We start from the raw sequence: 8,142 nt of genomic DNA on the forward strand, positions 1-8,142 counted from the left end.
TCAAACCTTCTGGTAGAATCCATCTGTACCTTATATCATCGTCCCGTAATTTTCCTGTTAATTTTATAGGCCTTTCTATCAGTCAGTACTTTCCTTGGCAGCTCTCTCATAATCCTCACTACGCTGCCTTCCACCACGAAGTTCTTTTCAAAGCTTTTAGCTATAATTTTTCCCACCATATCCTGTGTCAAAAATTTTACTACCACGTCTCTTGGTAATTTATTTTTCTTAGCATAGAGAGAATTGACTCTATACACATAGTTATATTGGTATTTTGACAGTTCTAAATCATCTTCCAAAAAATCCACAATAATTTTTATTATATAATCCTTCAGATCTTGTTCATTCTCAGGTACTCCTCTCAGACGTACCAGGTTTTCCATCAACTTGCAGTCCTGCAATACAGCTTTCTCTTGCACACTTTTTAAGGTGGAATAATATTCTTTTACTTTTTTCTCCACATCATCCACTTTTTTTGATGTTACCACAGTTTCATTTTTAAGATCTTCAATTTTTTTCTCTAAAGCTACTGTACTAGCTTCAATGACCTTTTAAATTTCTTTCTTGAGTTCCTTCATTCCTTTCATCAGCCTTGCTTCCATAGCCTCTAGCTGCTCCTGCATCTTTTCCATTGAAATGGCCCTTGTACGTATTGGCTTGTGATCTGACATTAAAAAATACTCGAAAACTTGATCTCAGCAAATTGAAAACTATATATCAAATTTAAGTGAGCAAGACTTGCTCTTTCCAATGAGCCTAAAATCGCCGCACCTGGGGCACCCCAAGCTGAGATATTAATATTTCAATTTTTTAAAAAATCCAAAATGGCAGTCGCTACTTTTCTTACCCTTTTTTTCAAAAAAATTTCTTCCTTTTCAGGTCTTTATAGTTGCTTTCAACAATACTGTGCAATAGTGTTAACTTTATAATGTCCAAATATGCCAATTCCACCAATTTTAGAAGTCCCAAACACTTTAAAATAATATTTTATTTTGCCCTTCCTTTAATGGCTGCCAATGTTTTTCTATGGTTTTTCAGTCCTAGAGTAGACTGGCTGACTTGCAATTTGACCTTCTTCCAATGGTTACTTCCTCCTTTACTTGCCTCCAAATCCCGTTCTCACTGGTAATCAAATCACGTGATGATACAAAACATCACTTCCTGTGGAATTATACTGACCAGCAATGCTGTGACGATGGGGGTGTTTTTCAGAAACCGCAGGTATTCAAAACATAATTGTTTTTTTCCCTTTTAAACTCTGTTCTTTAATATTAAATAGTCCGAAATTCACCCCTCCTCCTCTTCTTTATATAAGCATGATATAGTCCTTTTGCCACCTTTTAGTTATTTTTGTAAATCCTTATTTTAGACCCGGAGTGAAAGATAAAAATCAATACCTTCATCAGCAGCTATCCAAGTAGACACCGTCCTAGTAGTAATCCAGATGTTATTTGTAGTATAGAGGTGCTGGATCCTGGTGAGTTTAAGTCAATTTAATGACACTGGAGACCCTCTGCAGACTATGTAACGCACTCGTTGCTGGAGATCCTTCAAAGCTTCAAAGGAACCCCCTCCGGAGCTCCCTTTTCACCAAAGTTAATTTCCTCCAAGTTTCCCAAGCATGTCTTGGACTATTCTCTAGATGAGAAAAGTAGGTAGTAGGCGTTGAATTGCCTTCTCTACCCCCACACAGAGGTTCCAGCTGCCTCCCTTATGAGAAGCAGTTCAGCTCTCCATTTTCCAGCCCCCAGAAGCCTTGTGAGTACTCCCTTCTCATTTGGTGGCCAAAGTATTTCAGCTTCAGCTTCAGCATCTGACTTTCCAGGGAACAGTCTGGGTTGATTTCCCTTAGGACTGACTGACTTGAACTTCTTGCAGTCCAAGGGACTCTCAAGATTCTTCTCCAGCACCACATCTCAAAAGCATCTATTCTTCTGTGCTCAGCCTTCCTTATAGTCCAGCTCTCACAGCCATAAATTACTACTGGGAATACCATTGCTTTGACTATACAGACTTTTGTTGGCAGGGTTATGTCTCTACTTTTTATTATACTACCCAGGTTTGCCATAGCTTTCCTCCCAAGGAACAAACATCTTTTAATTTCATGGCTACAGTCACCATCTGCAGTGATCTTGGACCCCAGAAATGTGAAGTCTGTCATTACTTCCATATCTTCCCCTTCTATTTGCCAAGGTGTGATGGGGCCAGATGTCATGATCTAGCTGCATTTAGTTGGGTGAATCTTTTCTTTTCTTTTCACCTTTGCCTTTCGCCTTCCTTCTTTCCTCAGCTATTTGTAAAGCCTCATCAGAAAATCACTTTGCTTTCTTGCTTTTCTTTTTCTTTGGAATGATGCTGGTTGCTGCCTTCTGTACAATGTCATGAATCTCCATCCATAGTTCTTCAGGCACTCTAGTCCCTTAAATCTATTCTTCACCTCCACTGTATATTTATAAGGGATGTGATCAAGGTCAAACCTGAATGGCCTAATGGCTTCCCCAGTTTTCTTCAGTTTAAGCCTGAATTTTGCATTGAGTAGCTCATAATCTGAGCCGCAGTCAGCTCCAGGTCTTGTTTTTGCTGACTGAAAGGAGCATCTCCATCTTTGACTGCAGAGTATATAATCAATCTGATTTCTGTGTTGCCCATCAGGTGAAGTCCACGTGTAGAGTCGCCTTTTAGGTTGTTGGAGGAGGGTGTTTGCTATGACCAGCTTGTTCTCTTGACAAAATTTTATTAGCCTTTGCCCAGCTTCATTTTGTTCTCCAAGGCCAAACTTGTCAGTTGTTCCAGTTACCTTTTGACATCCCACTTTGGCATTCCAGTCCCCTATGATGAGGAGGACATCTTTTTTGGGTGTTAATTCTAGAAAGTGTTGTAGATCTTCATAGAACTGGTCCACTTCAGCCTCTTCTGCATCAGTAGTTGGGGCATAGACTTGGATTACTGTGATATTGAATTGTTTGCTTTGGATATGGACTGAGATCATTCTATCATTTTTGAGATTGTATCCCATTACTGCCTTCTTCACTCTCTTGTTAACTATAAAGGCGACACCATTTCTTCTACGGGACTCTTGCCCACAATAATAGATGTAGTGATCCTCTGAGTTAAATTCAAGGGGGATGGATTGCAAGCAATCTAGGAGCACTTCACCACAGGACAAATGAGTGTGGCTGGTCCCATCATGTGCCTCAAGCCCCCCATGGGGCTGCATTTGTAGACCCTGTCAGGACAAGATGTCCATGGCTGAGGCTGGTGTGGCACTCACACCCAGTCACCATGACTGTGTTTTATTGTCTTGCAGGTGGAGATTTAACAGAGAGACTTGCAGGTGTGGCAAGTCCCACCCCCCCACAACACTCTTCTAAGTCTGCTGTTCCAGCCCTCCTCTCAAAGCAGAGCATCGCACCCAGCAAGCCCTTCCAAGTTCCACCTGCGATACCACTTGGGCTCATGCAATGCCAGGGATCTACAGGCCCCAGGGTGGAAGTGGACAGAGTCATCCCCCCTTGCCATGAATTCCAGTGCAATAAAGTCTATGTTATGCCATAACTGTGCATCTCTGCTGCTTGGTTTCTGCTATATAACAGGAATTCCCCACCCCTCCCTGCTCCACTGTTACCCTAAGTGGTTGTGAGAGTCCCCTAAGTTTGTTGGGAACTAGCCAGGAAACCCAAACAATGTGAGAGGGGGTAATCAAGCAGGACCCCCACCTATTTATACTGGGATTCCCCACCACCACCAATAGAACTCTTAGATGAACCCAGCTGTGATTAATGAAATGGTTTTCATTAAAGAAAATTAAAGAAATAAAATGAAATTTATCAATTGGAAAGCATTCTATAAACACACATACAAGTTCAGAAAATAAATGTGGTAGCTTTATAGAGACAAAGAAGGGAACTTATTCTATGAGACTATATTTACCTATCCAAAGAACAGAGATCCGAAAAGAAGAATGAGCAAAATGAACCAGTGTTCCATTCAAGAAAGGAGGGATACCCAACTTCACTTTGGGGGTATAAATTTAGTGGACATCCAAACAAACACACACTATTGAACGAGTGTGCTTTGATATACCTTTAGGGGTGTGAAATTATTGCTCCTAGAACAATGCTGTGGTGGTGTAAATGAAAGAATGCGTCTGTGCAAGGAAACTTTGTAACTTGCCCAACAATGCAAGTGTAGTGTAGCATTCATGTGAAAATGTATATTTTGTTTGACAACAGTCAGGACAAGAAAAACATTACAAAGGGTATTATGGGATTTAAATGGCTTTTACTGCATATTTACTTAGGATAACTTGGTAAGGAAAGGTCTGTTAAGGTTGCTGGAGTTGGTTAGTTTTTTGCCTTTTCTAAGAAGTCAGTCTTTGACACTGATGGATTTAAAGAGAGAAGGGAGCTGCCAGAAACCAGACTTCCACAATGAACCTTCAGGATCAGTTTTCCCAGACCAGCCTCTGGTCACTGTTTGATGGCATACATTCCATGTGACTGTAGGACCTATCTCGATCCTATTTGCAGACAAAAGAATGAGTGATCCCATGAGATGCTAAGAAAGAAGGTTGCCTGCATGGATGAGGCTCCTAGCTGTGGACCATACCACCAGCTCACTGACACTAAGGGTCCTGAAAAAGGCTACTAAAGATGCAGCATGAAACAAAGATGCTTCAAAAGAAGCACACACCAAGGTACCAGAGCAGTCCTTCAAAGGGAGGAGGCGCCTGGGCATAACACCACTCCCTTGCTGCCCCACCTGCCACTCCCCCTGCAGGCTTCCCAAGGAAATGTCTAAGAGGGAGGGCTCTTGGATGCTCTGGGAGGACTGTGCACATCCCACTGGTCAAAGGTGGGGACCCAGCCACACAGACAGATTCCTTTGCTCACCTCTCAGGCTTCTGTGTGGAGGGGAGAGGGGCCAGTGGGTGATCTGAGTGAATAAGCTGTTTATTGCAATGGCTAGAGCATGAGGCTGGACTAGGGAGACCCAGATACTGTTCCTCACTTGTATCATGGAAGTTAGGTGTGTGGCCTTGGGTCACATGAACACCCTTAACTTGTCCAACCTCATGAGGTTTGTTATGAGCATGAAATGGAGAAGAGGGGAATGATGCAAGCTACTGGGGGTGGGGTGTCACTAATGTCAGGAGTGCATGGATGTTTCTGGTAAGGCTCTGTTGCTATGGGATGTGAGGTTACCTGGTCATGTGGTGATTACTGTCCATCACTCTAAGACAGATCAGTTTCAAAAAGGTAGTGTGCTTGAGCTGGGTAACTGTTCAGAGCTTGAGCTGTGCCCAGTTGCTGCGTTGGCTGCTTATCTGGCAGTCCGGGGGCCCAAGGAGGGGTTTTTGTTCTGCCACAATAATGGTAGCCCGTTGACGAAGATCAGTTTTGGGCTGTGACGTCACGGGCTTTAGGTTAGCTGGGGTTGTCTGGGGTGCGGTTTGGGACCCATTCCTTTAGAATTGGGGCAGCCTCGACAGCTGCCGCCCTGGGGTATCCTTCCTCCTCCATTCAGTGCTTGGGCCATTGGCACTCATCAGCTTACAAGTCTTATGTTCGACCTTTACTCAGTCCCTAGGTTTGCTTGTTGGTTGAAATGTTATTGGTTATGTTCTTGTTTGACTGTCTTTTCTTTTTAAATGCTGTTGTTCCTGGCCAGAGGAGCCGAGTTCTCGTCTGTGACCATAGCCATGTGTTTTGGGCTGCTCATCAGGCATGGAGAACTTCAGTCGGCTCTCAGCTGGGACTCAGTCAATATGTTTGTATTGAGTGGCAGGGACGCCGGGGCCTTCAGTGGCCGGGCCTGCTACCTTTGTTATTCCAAGGTAGTGTGGGTCCTCCTCCTCAGGTTTTAATTGTTCACCTAGGAGGTAATGATCTCGGGCTAATAAAAGGCAAGGCTTTAGTCTGGCAGGCCCGGGAGGATTTTCAGTGCATTAGGGAGCGATGGCCTGGGGCCACTATAATTTGGTCATCCATGCTTCCTCGCCTTGTTTGGCGCAGTGCATGGGACCCTGCAACTATTGAAAGGGCATGCTACAAAGCTAATAAGGAAATTAGGAAGGCATTGGAAGGGGGGTTGGGCCACTATTTGCCCCATCCAGACATTTTACGGAATTTCCTGACCTCTACAGGGGGGATGGGGTACATCTCTGAGAAAAAGGTAATATGCTTTTTTTGAGAGATCTCTGGCAAGAGTTGCGGGTGGCCTTCGGCCTCCTGGTGGGTGCTAAGCCCTAAGAAGAGACTTGGCCTTAGTAGTGGCAGGTTTTCAGGGGTTTAGGGTACTATGCGGCTAGGGGAGGACCATGAAGCATCCCCCTTTTGGGGAATTAGGGGTCTGGCATGATCAACCTTGGGGTTTGGTGACCCGGGGTGGGGAGAATACAGACTGTCCTGGAAGCTTGACTAGAGAGTGCCTTCCATTGAGACGTGCATCTGGTGGCTGGACCCTCTGGGGCGTGCCTCCCTGCTGGGCTGGCCTGGCGGGAGCTGTGTCACACAGCTCCAGCTGGGGGCTGGGTCTCTCGCTCGCGAATGGCAGGGGAGCGGTCTATTGAGACCCCTAGCCCTGACCAGGCCGCAGTTTGGGTGCCCTTGCCGTTTATTATGATGATTAATAAAGTGGCCCATTATTTATACCAATGCTTTGTTTCCAACTCTTCATTCCGACTTGGGGGGCAATGCTCACTTCTCCTGTATTCTCCTTTGCTTCCCACTCCATTCCATGTTCTTTTTCTTTGTGCCTGTGCACAGAAGTCATCTGTCATTATTCATCTGCATCATTAAACTGCATGCGCAACCCAAAGATTTCCCCCATATTTAGCTTCAGTGAAAAACCAAGATTTTCCTATAGGATTATACACCCGTAACATGTCTAGCATGTCTGCATCCACTTTACTAATAGGATACATAACTACATGTAGAATCCCCATAATTTATCAACAAGTTTATCTCAGATCATTAGAATATTTTAATGGGCTTAAAGATAGCACTGGGTATAGTACTTAGACTCAATAGTATTACCACTTTGGTACTTCAGTACAAACATTTTCTTAGTAGCAATTTTAAATGCAGTTATTGATACAGAATGTAGTCTAACTGCTGGTAAGATTTATTTTTGACAATTGTAAAGTCTCCTGTTTTGAATCCTTGTACATTGAATCTGACAATTGATCATTTCTAAAGGCTTAGCCCTTCTTGTTTTTTAACAGTGATTCTGCAAATTAATCTTTTATTCATGGTTATAAATTTTAAATGTTTTTGTATTATGTCATGTTTGATAATTATTTTATTTGAATGTAGTACATGCAACTTATCATATAATTTCCCCAACAAGAACGGTGATAAACATTAAGAATAAGTTAAAATTTTATTTGTATCTTTCTGGGGGTTTTTTCACTGTTGCATTTCTCTAGGCTTATGAGAGAGTATATATTGCCATCTGTATTTAAGCTTATGGGGAATGCTATGGTTGGGACATTTCTAAGGTCTGGTTTTGATTTGGGCATTTTGTTCAGATTAAAAGAAACGCTTCATAACGAGTTTACTAATAATTATAAAAAATTGAGACTTTGTGAGTTTGTGGCCTATTTTTCTGAGAACAACATGAAATGCCTTGATCCCTTAATCACACAGCTGTTTATTCTTTCCCCCCCCAACACAGAGCAAAACCCCATTATCAACTCCCCTTTGATCTCAAGATCACTCCTCACTCTTATTGGAAACTAGGTTATGTCCCCTGATGTGAAACACTTACACAATAATTCCCTTCATTATTTGAAGCCCTATTTATCCAAATGTTTTGATGTCCTAGAAATAGTTTGAGTAAACAGAAATTTACCATCCCTGCCTGCATTTGATCTTATCACTGGGGATGTGATGCTAGGGCAACTCCTTTTCTTTTCATGTATCATTTATCATTCTCATTCTCAAATGGCCAAACAATGCATACCTTTGTGGTCAGTTAACATGTTAGACTGGTGCCTGGCACATCTTATTGAATTCATAGATTACATTAGTATTGTACTTACGTGTGCTGATCTAACAAGGGAGATCTACACACGAATGTGTTTTGTGTGTACAGCCAATGCCAATGGACACATGTATCTGAATGAACGTGTGTGCTTGC

Source organism: Heteronotia binoei, chromosome 21 (genome assembly GCF_032191835.1).
Source record: "Heteronotia binoei isolate CCM8104 ecotype False Entrance Well chromosome 21, APGP_CSIRO_Hbin_v1, whole genome shotgun sequence".
NCBI lineage: Eukaryota > Metazoa > Chordata > Lepidosauria > Squamata > Gekkonidae > Heteronotia > Heteronotia binoei.